Source organism: Halyomorpha halys, unplaced genomic scaffold (genome assembly GCF_000696795.3).
Source record: "Halyomorpha halys isolate HHAL.00 unplaced genomic scaffold, Hhal_1.1 Scaffold533.1, whole genome shotgun sequence".
NCBI classification, from domain to species: Eukaryota; Metazoa; Arthropoda; class Insecta; order Hemiptera; family Pentatomidae; genus Halyomorpha; species Halyomorpha halys.
Window position 1 is genome coordinate 550,811 of NW_027108067.1, and position 15,834 is coordinate 566,644.

At 31.3% G+C, this 15,834-nt stretch overlaps 1 protein-coding gene across 1 annotated transcript in view; it reads left to right on the plus strand.

Annotated features, from left to right (window-relative positions):
• Window positions 1-6,753: 6,753 nt before the first annotated feature.
• Window positions 6,754-15,834, plus strand: part of SNF4Agamma (SNF4/AMP-activated protein kinase gamma subunit) — a 503,643-nt gene continuing 494,562 nt past the window's right edge. The window contains exon 1 of the mRNA XM_067046460.1: window positions 6,754-6,889. The gene's annotated coding sequence lies outside the window, so the exon portion shown is untranslated. The remainder of the gene's footprint in view (window positions 6,890-15,834) is intronic.

The window sequence follows — 15,834 nt, forward strand, 5'->3', positions numbered from 1 at the left end:
TGATAAACTCTAAAATTCGAATTTTTATACCAATAGAAAATAAAAAAACTTGTTCGTAATTTTCGCCTTCCTATGTTGTTATTTACAACTGTATAAAACTATATACAACAAATATATTTGCTATTAGATATAAAATAACATGATACAAATATGTGGATAATCTACCCATTGATAGAACTCTAATTACTTTACTATATCTAGGGGCCATCTTCTTTTACAGATCCCCAGGGGGATTATCAGGTATTGAAGGAGAAGCCAGGTTAGAAACAAGTGGGTTAGGGCGGTTGGGTAGTTTTTCATGAAAGGATTGGTATCTGGTTCTGGAATATTCGGCCACATTTGGAACTCTGAGGTCCTGATCGATGACTTGATTTGTGACAAAGTAAGGAGCATTAAGTATTTTACAAAGGATTTTGGACTGTAAGGATTGGATACGAGAGAAATTTGATTTGGGAAGAAATTTGAACTCCGTATGTCCCAATAGGCCTTATTATAGTCAAGTAGATCAATCTTTTGTAATGGATTGGAAGTTTAGACAGTTTTTTTTTTAATTCCAAAAATATAGCGATAACTTCAACATGAGCGCACTAATTTACCCAAAAATTTGGATACGTATGTATCTATTGGATATGTATGTGGGAGCTAAATGTAAGTTGTGCACTCTGCACCAGATTTTTCTAATTTTTATTTATACTTCAATAATGTATTTTTTATACTTTGCACTCAACTTTGGAGTTTTTTTTTTTTTTTTTTTACCAAGTAAGTTTTTGAGGTATCTAGTCAACACTAGTTGCTAGAAAACGCTAATCTTTAAAATATTGCTTACAGACGCAAATAAAATGTCCTTTTCATTTTTCAATAAATTATGTAAAATTAATGGGTCAAAGTTACATAGTAAAATTGTATTATGGGTAAATATTATTTTAGCTTCTTGCTGAGGGAAAATATTTTCAAAGAGAGATCTCTTTGAAGTTAAGAGTGACTTAAGTTTACCAAAGAGGGTTGTAATCTAGTTTATTTTAGAAATGTTCCCGTTCTAAAATAATCAATGCTGTTTACTTTTTCCTACTAAAAAAATTATTATTTGAAATGGGCGTTTTCTTGAGAAAGTAATATCATAAAATGATTGCATGAAAAAAAAAATGTATTACACGATATATTTTAGGAAAAACACATTATTTTTTTGTACATTATTAGTGAGTTAAATCTAAATCCATCAAAAACGTCATTTTTTTAACATTTAAAAACCATTAATTAATTTAATAAATTTTTGTAAGGTGGTTCGTGATTCTTATTAGGGTTAAGTGGGATAAATGTAATGAGAAAATCAATATTTACACTTTAGATTATAATAACAAGAGATACCTGTTTTAATTTTTTACTTCCATCTTTAGTAACAATAGTAACAAACCTTGCATTGAGGACACTTTTAATCACCTTCCCCATCTCTTTCTCTCTTTGTCTCTCCTTCTCCTCACTATCTTTCAAAATATTTATTAAACTTTTTTTTTTATTCATATACCCAATTTTTCAAGTTATTGTTAAAATTAATAACGCTTTTTCAATCATTTTCTATTGCTATAACTTGATATAAAACATTAACCATAAATTTTGTAATGATAAAACTTAGAAACGGATATGGGGTAGGACAGTGGTTCCCAAAGATAGCGCCACGGCACCTTATTATCCCCACTTTCTCAAAATATTACAACAAAAAATGTTATAAATTGTAAAACCGAATGTATAGTTCATTCCAAAATTTATTTTGCACTGTTTTTATTTATTTCCATTACATACTCAATCACTATAAAGATAATTATGGTGACACATTTATAAGTTGTAATAGAGTATCGTGGCGAAAAATGTTTTGAAACCTCTGGATTAGAGCTACACAGGACTATCCGTAATACCACGAGATACAGGCAGCAGGCTTTTATTGTGTTATATCGAAAATAGAACACGTGTCCCTGATTAGATTTGCTCCCGCATTCGGAATAAATGTAATCATAGCTTTTGATTCACTTGTAAAGGCTGAACCAGATACTGCACAACGGTATTTTATTTACACAGTTTATTTTGATCTTCTTTATAAAATCAATCAAGTTAAAATATTTTTTCTTTTAAAGTAATTTTTCACTAATGTGATTTTTCTTTCAATTTTCTCTATTCGAAGCTATTTTTTCCATGTTCCGTCAAAGTTTCTTCTTTTTTTCTTCTTCCATCCATTTCCCAGTCCATAGTTATCATAGGCAGTCTTTGAGCTGACATTCTTCATGTCCTAACCAACTTAATCTTTTTTCTTCTATTTTTTGAAAGTATGTGTTTTTCCACCTGAATCAACTTACGTATTCTTTCAGTTTTTAATTTCTCACATCACTACTTTCTAGGCGTTCCAAAAATACAGTAATGACCCATGTTTCCGTGGTATTTATCTTAATAAACTTTTAACATGTTCAACATATCATTTAGCATGTAAACGCAGACTTGGATATTAGCTTCTTTGTACTGGCCCTTAAACTTTAACTCCAGAGAACAGAAATTACCATTGCTAGTGGCTTTTCTTCCTTCTCCTATTCTGCGCTCAATATGTTCCTTCACTATTATTGACCCTTGATATTTGAACCTCTGCACTTTTTTTTTTTTTTTTTTTTTTTCAATTTCTACGTTATTTGGTGAATTGCTCAGGTGCTCCTTTTTATTTTAATCGATATTCAACCCCAATTTATATAAGATTCTGAACTTTCCTCATATCTTCTGTAAGTGTCCTCTCTATCTTGGGCTAGTATTAATTGGTTTTCAGCAAACATTATGTTTGTGATATATACATCTTCACTGAGCGTTATTACCATTTTTTTTGCCACTTTTTTGTAAATTTTGAAAAGGTTTGTGAAATGCAGAATCCCTTTCCAATCCCTTCCTTTGCCCGCAGAGCTCTTTTGAACTCGGGGATTTCTCTGATAGCTTTGATCCTTTTTCAATTCAACAAGGAGTTGTTACATTTCTTTTGTAATGCTTATTGTTCATTCCGCAATATTTGCTTCTTAGTTATATTAGTTCTTCCCACACTATTTTTCTTGGGAACAAGTCATATGCCTTTTCTAAGTTGGTAAATTTCTAGGACACTCTAAATCCTTATAACACTGGAATAAAAAAATTGTTTTAATGGCTGACTGTAATTTTCCGATATTTGGGAAAACTTACTTCAAGAAATGTTCAGTTTGAACTTTTACAATGAACATTGAAATCTATTAGTTTTATTGAAGATTACAGGAGGTTACTAGTATAACTTATAACGTAGTATAACGGTGTTTCCTTACCGAATTTGATTAAATTATTTTTGATATTTCTAAATTTAAAAAAAATTCAATCGTTTCGTCCTGGTAGCTTAGAAACAAATAAAACACCCCAAAACAGCTTTATTTTATATCCTGCATTGGGAAAATGATGTTTCTTTCACCATTGGTTTTTATTAAAAAAAAAAAATTGATTTTAACCAAACAAATAGAAAAAAAAAATTAAATTACTAAGTAAATGATAATTGCTATGTAATTACTCACTAAACGTTTGTGATTTACGGCTTTAATATAGTAATTTTGAACTAAATTTTAATATTTATTCTTTTTTTTGATGAATTATCATTTTAAATCTTGAAACTTTTTTTTTTCAACATTTGAAAAGCTACTAACGATCTATATGAATAAATCATTTTTCCTTATGTCTGATGTATAAAAAAATAGTTATAAAATAGCTATTTCAGTAATTGTATCAAAAGCCAAAAAGTTGATTAAGTGCAATCAAGCAGGAAGGATCCTCAGCCATTAAAATCAAACGATTTTTGTGAGTCTACATTAAAAAAAAAATTGACACATACTCCACCTTTTTCATTCAGTAGGTCATGGAAGCTGAAAAAAAAGATGAAACCCCCTGAAACTGCATTATTATATTTATTTATTTATTTTTTTTTTTTAAATTGATAGATTTATTTATTGATAGATATTACAATCTGCCACACAGTTGTGGGCAATAGGTAATATTGATGAATGATCTCATACATACTAAAATAAAATAAAAAATAAATAAAAAAAATAAGTAAAAAAAAATAATAAAAAAAAATTGAAAAAAAAATTAAAAAAAAACAAAAAAAAAACTCTAAAATATAAAACAAAAGAATAGATAAGTGAACATAATCAGACTATCTGTATGAAAAATAATTTTATTTCTGGAATCATTATTTAGAATTTCTTCTACCAAAACAGTCGTTTTCAAGAGTATATTAAATGAAATATACTAATATAAAAACATTAACGCTTTTTAATCGAATCAATATCAAGAATGATTAAAATTATCTCGTAAACTAGCCTTTTATATTTTAAGAACTTATGACTAATGGGAGATTTTCAATTAATACAGTGCAAAAACTTTATGTTAAAAATATCAATGAAAATAATATTTTTTTTCGAGGGAGTTCAATTTTTTAATCCAAGAATCTCATATTCAGTTAATCTCATTCACGAAGTTTCTGGACGCGGTAGGAAGGAATGAATTTATAATTTCAATACTTAGACTCAGCCCTGGTATTATTTTAGGATTTTCCTGCAAAAAAAAGATAAATTAAACATAAAAGCAAAATTGAGGATTTTTGCAGATAAAATTAATTATAAAACAAGAAGAAACACCCCGATTAACATTAGCCGTTTGAATTTTTGAGATCCTTGGCTTGAATCGATCCAAAGTTTTCTTAATTGTGGACAGTTTATTAATATTTTTTAAAAAAAGTATGGTCCAGGCGGGGCGAAATTTTAATTAACAAATGTGAATTCGTAAACTTATTTATTCCACTCAGAAGATTCATTACATTTTTGTTTTCTATAATATTTTATACAAAGTTTAAAGCTCAATCGAAATCTGCCTACGTTTTTAGTGCGATAAAATTAGAAGACTTTTTGTTTAAAGTTTAATTAAAAATTATAAGTCAATCAGTAATATAAATAGTTTTAATTTCTAATTTTCCTTTAATCTTCTCTCTCTCTCTCTCTCTCTCTCTCTCTCTCTCTCTCTCCCTCTTTCCCTCCCTCCCTCCCTCCCACTCTCTCCCTCTCCGTCTCCCTCGCTCCCTCTCTCTTGAAATGATTTGTTTTTGTTCTGTTATAAACACAGAACTGACAGTTGATATTCAATTAAATGATTCATGATTCAATTATTCCTATTTCGAACACTCCCTCCGTGAAATGTAAACAAGCTGAAATTATCCCTCTGATTTAGAAAATCATAAGTTAACACTCACTGCAATACAATTAAGTTTTTAATCGTAAATTATATTCGTTAAAAAAAAAAAAAAATGTCAATTTCTTATTCGGTTTCATACATAAGATACAGAAATTAATGATGGGAAGTTAAACATGATAAACATAATGAAATCTTGAAGCAAGGAAACTTGTTTATTTCTAAATTGCATCCAAGTTTGGTCTCCCTTTTAATACAATTTTCAACATAAAGTTTCCTTACACTAAACTTTTTTTATTTTGTTTATAAGGTGAGATGAAAAACATATGGTGAGTCTCGAAAATATTAGTTCGAGAAATGAAGTGTTGTTTAATTATTAATCTGTTATATTTTAATGTCAAGGAACTAAATTTTGGCAAAGTTGCTAAACTGAAGTTTTTATTTTCAAGAGGGCCTGGTATTCAGTTTATTTGAAGCAGCTAATTTTCGTCCATGTAAGCAACTTTGGCGTTATTTTAGAAGGTATCTGTAAAAAACATGTATTACAAAATTTAAGTTTTTATGCGTTTCACAGCTGACCCATACTAAAACTATGCTCACCACATATGCTCATGACATCATTACCCTTGAAGAACTTTTGGTGTCAAAAGTAGAGAATTAAAATCCATCAAATCACCTTTTGTCATAAACCTATGACTTCCTGCCCTACAAGTTTCCTTTAATAATATTCCACTTATCCCTGTCGAATAGATCCGCCACTTAGAACTACTTCTGAAGAATAACTTGGAAGCCTTATACAAGAGTGAAAAAACAGGAAACTGCTTGTCGATTCCTTGCTTTTACATCGCATACTAGACAAACAGTCTTGACTTCCAAATGATTACAAAAGACTCATTTATATGACTATAATATGACGGAGCTGAGCTTTGGAAGCTTAGAACCATAAAATACTTCTCGTATTCTAACAAATCCTTCTATGATAAACTTTCTATAACCAATCAAACCCATTTGTTTCTAATTTCGTTTCTCCCTCATTACCTGATAATCCTCCTGGGCGTCTGAAAAAAAGATGCCCCGAGTTCTCTAGAAATGTTATTGAAGTTCTATCAATGGTTAGATTCTCCTTATGCCTGTAACATGCCATTGAATAACTAACGTCAAATTTACGTATTGTATATATTTTTAATACGGTTTTAAGTATCAATAAATAAATATAAAAGTTTTATTTTTCGTATATCTTTTAAGAAAACTCTAAAAAAATTTTTTTTGTATTTAATAGAAGGTTCATTAAATATTTTTTAAAAATTGAATATTCCAGGCTGGTGGCAATTTTTTATTTTTAGGTTTGCCTAAACATTTAAGTATTGTGTTTGTTTTTTTTTTTTTTCGGTAATAATATTAATGAAATGAAACTTGTATGGCCAGCTCTGAATATAAAAAGAAAATATTAATCCACGATATGATACACCGTCTCTTTACTTATCTGTTATTTTTTACCATTAATTGAAACTGATATTAAAATTTTGTCAGACTTGGGGAGTGCGGAGGGTTGCTGAACTGCGGTGCTGCACCCTGGCGGCGCAGTGGCCAGTGAGTGAGTTCGATTTTAGCAGGGGCTGACATGGCGTGAGTGTGTCCCAGCCTTCCCCTCTCCTGAGGACCAAAGGTATGCTATCTGTTTCAATAGTTGACAGTAGCTTCTGATAGTCCACTATAAACTGTCTTAACATGCGATAGCATTTTAGCTTCCATAGTGTTCTCTCACTTCTATAGGAGACGTCTCAGTGTCTGGGATTCGCCTAGTGGCATCTGGCCAGCGTCGCACTTAAATATAGTTTCCTTCTAATTACGGGATATTGATTTGCCTTGTAAATTGTTTGTCGAATAGAAAGAATCTCAGTGTATTTTTTGGAACATATTTAACATTGACCTGTTAAATTGCAAGAAGGAACTATTAGTGCTTTAGGGATGACTGCTAAGTGACAGGTAACCAGACTCCGTAGCCTGACATCGATATTGTTAGGTGTTACTTTCTTGTTAATTCTTTGTTGCTATAATAAGCTTGAAAATTTAACATAAGATGGTTCAAATGATCCCATACCAGAAATTGTATATTATCCCTCAAGGTTAACAGAGCTGTTTTTTTTTTTTTGTTTTTTTTGTATGAATTTATATTCTTGCTAAAGGGCTCTGTTATAATTATAATTTTACAATTGATTTCAACAGTTTCTTAAAATTATTGACGTCACTCTTATTCCAATGTTATTCCTCGAAGCAATTATAGCAATTGAAGTAATTAAGAGCGTTAATTGAACCATAATTAACTTTCAACCTAAATAATTCGCTTCAGCTCGAGGACTTGGAGCATGAATGAAGAGGGGCGGCCTTGTTATTGGATAGGTTACCATAGCGACTTCTCAACTGCCGCGTGAGGTAGCCTCCGTTCTCACGTGGCAGTGGGCTCCTTGCGACGGGTCGATATTCGGCTATCAACCAAACAACATAATGTCCTACCAAATAGTCAAATCCCTCCATATTTTCATAAACCTTAAGTTTATTTTAATTCAGTAAAACTTTTCCAACCACGATAAAGGATACTTTGTTCATTATATAGACGTGGTTGTTAAGAAGGGGTAAATGTAAAAAGTACAGAAAAATGTAACAATAGAATTACGTACATAACTTTGTTTAAGCCATTAATTCTTAAGGTCCAAAAAATCAAGGCAATAATCCAGCGACATTGTAAAAGTTTTCATTTTTTCAGTTACCAACTTTTGCGACCGAGCCTCTAAATTATTTCTGACTTCAAGAATTCTTTCGAAATATTTCTAGAATGATGCCTTTTTTTTTTAAGTATAGAATTTTTTCTGATTCATCAGTTATAGGAGCTTAAAGGACCATATGTTTTTTTCTTTTTTTTTATATAACCTTACCATATTCTGTAAAACATAAAAATTAAGATCAAATAAATAAAAAGAGTATTTGTGACAATGACGGAAGAATTCGGAATAAAATAACGAAAATAAAGCTTCAAAACATCCTCTTAATTTATTGTAAAACAAAATATCCTCGTAATTTGTGTATTACATTCATTTACAGACAAAAGAATTAATTTATATTTAATATCTACATGCATACTCACATAAAATATATAATGTATAAGCTTCTTGTTTTATATATACTTACATTAATGCTGTAATGTATTTGAATGGACGTAATAGAAAGATTCAATTGCATTAAATTAGTACCTCGTTAGCCAAAAAGTCCTTAAAAACGTCCATTCAGAGAGGTCATCTTTATTTAGGGTTGCCCGTTAAGAGAAGTTTCATTGTAGCTCTTAATTATTTAAATTTATAAATTACTGGCTAGAATAATAATATTCATGATAAAATAGTACGACCAACCGTAATTAATTACGGGAATGATGAGGGCAAAAATATTTTGATGTTGATATGAAAGGAAATGACCTATTTCTCGAAGATGAAAATAATACTGCCGTGTTACGGTGTTAAAATTGAATGTTTTTAGAGTTACTAAAAGTGAATTGACCTATTAAAATAAAAAATAAAAAATGACAAACTTCAGATGTTACTATGACCAGACTATTTGCAAACTCTCAGCCAATTTGAAACTAAGTAGAAATAATTGTATCGACTTTGAAACTTGATTAACTTGTTCCTGAAACTTCCGCATCGATTGGAAACGGCAATTTAGACTTAATCAATTGTGTATTAAAACAGGGAAAAATATTTAAAGAAAAGTCTTCCATAATTCTCATCGATTTTACTACTGGTTTAAGCACACATTTTAAGGGAGAGAGTGCGAGGACTGGCCCAAAATATTTGGTAGTCATGTTTTACCCTACTCCTAGTAAAGCAGAGGTTCCCAATCTTTTTCTGTTTGCGGCTCCGTAAATAATCGGATTTTTTGCGCGGATCCCTTAATACATCAGATTTTTTTGTAAATTTTTGAGTTGAAATTGGAAAAATTTCCTTTTTAAAAGCGATTACCCATTTAACAGAGAAAAATTAAAAACAGATACTATTTCCCTTGGGATAATATAAAATATCTAATTTCAATTATTTCGGTAATATCCATATTGAGACTGGACAATCTCCAGAGACCCGAAAGCTGCTAAATTCCTGGAATATTGTCATCATACACGATTGTTGGCGAAAAATTTTCGAATTGGAAATTCCAAGAAAATTTTCGAATTGTTTAATTGAATATTCTGCGGCACCCCAGAGAGCCGCGGGCCACACTTTGCGAATCACTGCTCTAAAGCACAAGACATCAGAGCGGATTTGCTGTTCCTTAGTTTGAGCTTCTTAAAAAATAAAAATATTTTTAGCCATATAATTACTCTATTGAAGGACATACTCCTTTGAACGATCCGGATTTCGTTACATGTCTATTCATACTCGTTTTTGTTTCTTCTTTATTCATATGTATGTACAAATGATGAGTTTTCTATCAAAAGTTAATATAATTCTGAAAAGTAAAAGTTTTATCGACAAATTAAAATTAACACAAAAAAACTTATTCCATTAATTTCAAAGTTTAGATTTTCTCCTGTCGAACAGATATTATAATCAACGTTTTCAATAAAAATTAAAAAAAATTATCTACTTAAGTAACTCCCATATTAATTTTTTAAGAAGTTTCCTAAAGTGGGTATATTGACTTGATAGAAATCTCAAATATATAATAAAGAAATATTTTGTTGGTTTTCTCGAGATATAAATTTTAAATAGTCTAAGCCATTTTTTTGTAACACGGAACAAAAATTAAAAAAAAATCATTGTAACATTGTAAAAAATCCTTTTTTTGGAGTCAGAATATATATTTTAATTCTAATATCATACTATTGTTTTTTAAATGATCTATATCATAAATTGTCTGAAAACAAGATTGTTGATACGGCCAAATAAAAATTGATATAATATATTTTGTAATTTCCTATTATTATTTAATAAACATTTAGAAGTATCGTTAGTTGTCTGGTTGATTGTCTGCACCATTAGCAGCCAAAATTGCATTATGATATTTTTAAAACTGGTGTGAGCCAAAATGTTGCAATCCAATTTTATATTGCAATGTGAGTATTCGGGCGTTATTCTGACACAATTCAAAATCCTAAATGCTGCTTCGTTTGCCCCCAACCAAAATCATTCATAAAATTCTTTAACTTCATATATAGTCGAACTGTCCCGAACCAAATATCGATCCTTTCATAGTAAACTTCTTAACGACCCCAAGGGGGCGCGATAACCCTATTCTCTTCTACGCTATAAGGAGTGGGGATTTGGCCACTTCCCTTAGGACTTGTCCTTTAGGAACAATTAATAAAAATTTAATTTCTCTTAAGAAAAAAATACATATAAATTTTGATACAAATAAATAATTGTTTCTGATAATGGAGAAAGTTTAAAAAAAAGTAAGTAAAAACTATTTTTTTAGAATTTTTAATGTTTACAATAAAAAACTTGACTTTTGTTTTAATCCCCCTACCTAGCCATTTCTTGCATACAGTGCGGTAGCAATTCTTGATTATCAACTTTCAAATATAACGTACTGGATGCCACGCCTACAAAAGGAATAGACTCGCCTTATGGCCTCACTCGCCCTGGAAGCATACCCCCTCCATTATATTCCTTCCTCCAAGAACCAATCAAACCCACTAGTTTCTAACAGTGCTTCCTCTAATGTTCCTTCGCAGCATGAAAAGAATATGGCTTCGAAGCCTTCTAACTTAGACAAGTTATTAAAGTGTTGCCAATAAACAACTTCTTCACAAATTAATATAAAAAGTCATTTTATTTTTCCAGATTGGATAGCATTCGAAATGTTCAATCGATTCTCATAAAATTTCCTACATTGTAATTACATAAAAAGTTATGGATCGATTCTAGGACTGAATGTAAACATGGTGTCCATGTGATGTATTTTGAAGCATTGTTTGGCAATAGAAAAATTCTTGGTCTGATTCTTAGAATATTGTGCCAAAATTGCGAAATCCTATTCAATGCCTTGTTCAACTGGAAGCATGAAAATGAAAATACTAGAAAGTATTCAGTTTTGCTTTTTAGATTATTTGATTTTGATACAGTGATGTATAGAATAGAAGGTTGAAATTAAATAATTTATTGCGTATTTAAATATCATTATGAAATTATTTTAATATATCTCCAGAAATTTCGGCCAGTAGAAATTTAAATGAATTAGGTTTAATTGATAATGTTCTTTTTCACATCTACTAAACTTAGATTTGTTATTTTTAAACTGAAACTTTTCCAAGCACTTGTAAGAAAATTCACGGACTCAATGAAAATAATGAATCGTTCATAAGTGAAATGAATAAGTATTGGCGAAGACTAGATGCTCTGGTTGAGACAATGGATGATATGAGTTACGGTATCGGAAGGCTGCGGTCGTTAAGTCTTGGCAACTCATTCTTAAAGCTAGACTGGATCCAGAAATTTACTTTAAGGGGGGAGCTTTAAAAAACGTCTGCCAAGTATATAAGTCAGTATCCTTCTACATATGTACAGACATAGATAGGTATACATTTACTTGTATTTCTAAGTTTAAGAATAAATTTATTTTATAATAAATATCAAGTAAATACTTGCTAGCTCAGGCCTCTTATCAATAAAATATTGATTTCCTCATTCCGAGGGGGAGGAGGGGGGAGTTGATGTGCACAACTACTCTGAGAGAAAGTCAGATTTTGTCAAATATGAAAACTACTGTTTCTACGAAGATAAACCTAATAAAATACTTTATATTACAATCAATCAGTTTCAATTTGAGTGCTTATAGACATCTGTACGTCTCATGGTTCCTGAGATAAAGATTTCTCACAATAAATGCACTAACTATCGATTTTTCAGTACATTTTTTATGATATGTTTTTAATAAAACTGTATCTAAGAAATTATTGAACATAAACATCTATACTAGCTAACAGCTCATATTTTAGCAAATTTACTCTACTTTAAATGATATTTTATTAGATATAAGAAGATGGTCAGGGTTGCAGTCAAAAAAGAACTAATAGTTTATAATTATTTAATGTCCGACATTTCGCACCACTTTACAGGGTTTTATCAAAGCTAAAAACAAAAACTACTACTAAGAAGATTACAACAATAAGTTAAATTAAGATAGGATAATATTATGTAAAATTATTATTTATCTTACCTTATTGTTGTAATGACCTTAGTTGTTTTTAATATCTTTTTAGCGATGCAAAGTGGGTCGAAACGTCGGACATTATATAGTTATCAACTATTTGTTCTTTTTTGACCGCAACCCTGACCATCTTCTTATATTTAAGTTTTACGGTCAACTATATATATAGATATTTTATTAGATTTTTTTTTGTTGGTAGTTTTAAAAATACGAAGCTAATAGCCGCCCTTTTGTATTCCTCATAACTATATTTGGCAGACTCGTCAATTTTGGCTAGTAATTATACATAGTTTTCATTAAAGTAATAAAAACATAGTTACTATTAGTTCAGCTTCTTCATGCGGGTCTTGTCTTTTTCTCGACTCCGTACAGTGAGACGTGGGCCGCAGAGACGACTAGGTCTAAGCGCCGTATGTATATCTTGTCCTTTTTGCATGCCTCATTACTGCAGCTTCGCCGATTCAAATCCGGTCTGGAGGGTCGGATTTTTTTCGTGGCAATCCCGCAGAATGAATACTTGACCTTCCCACTTATTAGAACAATTTGATTACCTGTAGATAACCTCTCTGGATTTATTTTGATTCTCCAGTTTTGACACCAATCTTCAATAGATGTTATGTGTGTCTGTAGTGTTTCTGATGCATTAGTTGGGTCGTTGTTTACAGACAGTATACATGTGTCATCAACGTATGTTGTTAGGACTGTGTTAGGGTGGGTTGGGATGTCAGCTGTATAAACCGTTTAAAGAATGGGACCTAAGATACTAGCTTGAGGAACACCGGCGGACTGAGAAAAGAGAGATGAGTAGGCTAGGTTATGATTTACTTTAAAGGTTCTATCAGAGAGGTAGGTGCGGATTATAAGGAAATATGTAGTGGGTAGGAATAGACGAAGTTTATAAAGCAGTCCTGGATGCCAGACTCGATCAAAAGCTTGTTCAACATCGAGGAAGACTCCCGTGCAGTACATACCGCGCTCCAATGTGGAAGATATGACAACAAGCACTCGATGACTCTGTTGTATGGTAGAATGAGATGCTCTAAATCCTAACTGGTGTTCAGGAATAACATGATATGAGACAAGGATTGGATAGAGGCGTTTTAATAAGAGCTTTTCTAGTATTTTGCCCATAATGGGCAGGAGTGAAATAGGACGGTAGGAAGGTGGATATTCAAGTGGCTTGGAGGGTTTGGGAAACATTTTTATTATAGACATTTTCCAATGGTCAGGGAAATAGGTGAATTGGAGTGTAGCATTATAGATATAGGCAAGGAATAGAATGGCTTTACGAGGGAGCTGTTTCAGAATGTGTGCTGTGATAAGATCGTGGCCAGGAGCTTTCTTAGAAGGTAATCTCTGCTTCAACATGTTCAAGATGGATTGGATTAAGGATATCAGGATGGGGGTTAAACGTTTTGAAGAGGGATGTTCAAAAGTATTCGCCGAACTTTTGAGTTTTTTCTTCATATGATCGTGTCCAAGTCTTATTTTCAGTGAGAAGTGGATGGTTGAAAGATTTGTATTTTAGAAGCTTTTTAGTAGTTCTCCATAATGATTTGTCAGTGGTATTTAAGTTTTCTGTTGAGTTCTGGAAATTTTGTATTCTGTATTTTATAATTTCTGCTTTTAGTCTGTTAGTCAATGTATTGTAATGAGTTTTGTCCGAAGGATATCTTGTTCTGTGCCACCTCGCTCTTTATTCGGCGTTTTTCTGTTAATAATGCTTGTATGTGCCGAGGTAAGTTGTTTTCTCTAAAACTTTTTATGTTCTTGGTGAAGTATTGTTAGTGATAGTAGTTCCTATCGATCTAGAAAATATTTCGATAGCAAAGTCAATCTGTTCTTTTGTTTTTAGTGGAATTTTTAAGTCAAGTACGTTTTCTAGATCAGTCCGACAATTTTTTCAGTTTACCTGTCCTGTAATAATTGAAGGGAGAGGGTCTAGGAATAGAATTTGAATGGATGTGAAGTAGAACCGGGCTATGATCTGAAGAGAGGTCATCTAAAGATTGAATTGTGGATTGTGAGGTGGGTATTTGGGAAGTAACAAATATATCAAGGATATCGGGACGTTTTTTAAGGGATGTAGGCCCTAAATAAAGTTTTAAATTAAGAGGTTGGAGTTCTGTCAATGGGTAGATTTCCACAAGTTTGTATTATGTCATTTTATAACTTATCGAAAATTTAATATTTGTATACAGTTGTAAAGAACAATAAATAAATTATTTAAAAAAAAATTCAGAAGTTTGTTAACAACCAGTAGTTGTTTCATTTTATCAGGTGACATTTTGTTGAGAAATGTCATAAAGACATGTTTTTTCTTCAGCTTCCTATGTGATTTTAGGATTTATAACAATATTTTAAAAATATCTGAATTATTTTTCATTGAATAGAAAAAAAACAAACACGCATCATCCAATTTAGAATTTTGTTTAATGCGAATCCCTACGACCCCTGAAGGCTCACGGGATCAGTACTTTGTAACGAAGCAATGTTTTTAGAACAATGGTTATACAAGGAGGTTATTTTTTCAATATCATGTTCAATCGCCAGATTTTTCTCTAATTAAGGGTATCCACATTTTTAAGACTGGGTCCATCTCAAGAAGGCTTTAGAACCTACAGGGTTGACTCATGTCTACAGTGTAGCAGAAAACACTTATCTGCCACAGCCGATACCCTGGACCCGGGTCCTTGGAGTTAGTACCATAGTGCTATAACAAATATAATATTTTTATACTTTGATAATATTTCTTGAACTCAATACTCATTGGTTCCAAGCGCCTTCTTAATTCTTTCCATTACTTTATCTTTATAAACAATCAATTAATTTTTGTCACAATTTAAAAAACTTAAGTGTACTTTGATTAGCACCTCTCCAAGAATGTAAAATATCACAAAAAATCTATTACCTATATTACTGTACTCCCTACGATTCTCTGATTCAATTCCTTAAAATAGCCATCAGATCCTTTCTCGTTTTCTCTCAACTTCGGCTACGGTTACTTGGTCCACAGATCTAGGGATCTCATCACCCTCCGTTCATTAAAAATAAAATGAATAAATCAGGTTAAAAAGTAGGTTAGGATTTATCATGTAAGGTCATTGATGTATATTTTACATTGTAAAATTTATTCATTCGATGATTCCTTATCTTTAAATAATTCTAGTTGAGAAAAAAACAACATTTTTTTTATATAATAATAAATAAATAAAATACATCAATATTGAGGGGGAATACAGACGACAAATATTATTAAGGTATCTGTCGTTATTTCAATGATAATATTAAATATCACTGGGAACTGGCGTTTGATGATCAAATCCCATTCCAGGTCCCTGACTACGCCAATCGGGATGATAACTTATCTTCCAGCCATTTCCTCCGAGTCCTTTCCAGTTTCTAATGTCCTTACAG